Source organism: Octopus bimaculoides, unplaced genomic scaffold, assembly GCF_001194135.2.
Source record: "Octopus bimaculoides isolate UCB-OBI-ISO-001 unplaced genomic scaffold, ASM119413v2 Scaffold_193594, whole genome shotgun sequence".
In the NCBI taxonomy this organism is placed as follows: domain Eukaryota; kingdom Metazoa; phylum Mollusca; class Cephalopoda; order Octopoda; family Octopodidae; genus Octopus; species Octopus bimaculoides.
Window position 1 is genome coordinate 4,753 of NW_026366615.1, and position 215 is coordinate 4,967.

The 215-nt window shown below is 37.2% G+C and overlaps 1 protein-coding gene across 2 annotated transcripts in view; it reads right to left on the minus strand.

Annotated features, from left to right (window-relative positions):
- LOC128251448 (uncharacterized) overlaps nt 1–215 on the minus strand; it is a 9,590-nt gene that overhangs the window by 4,009 nt on the left and 5,366 nt on the right. The gene's annotated exons all lie outside the window — the stretch shown is intronic.

Genomic DNA, 215 nt, shown 5'->3' on the forward strand with positions numbered 1-215 from the left:
CCCAAGCTTTTCAAAAAGATTATGGTAACTGTTTGGTGGTGTACTGCTGGACTCATTCTCTAAAACTTCTCAAAACCTAGAAAAACCATTGTTGCAGAAGCATATTGCCATGAAATTGTCAAAATGAACAAAAAACTGCTACTATTCCATCACAGACTGGTTAAAAGAAGAGGGCCAATCATTCTTCATGACAATGCTCAACCACACATTTCACT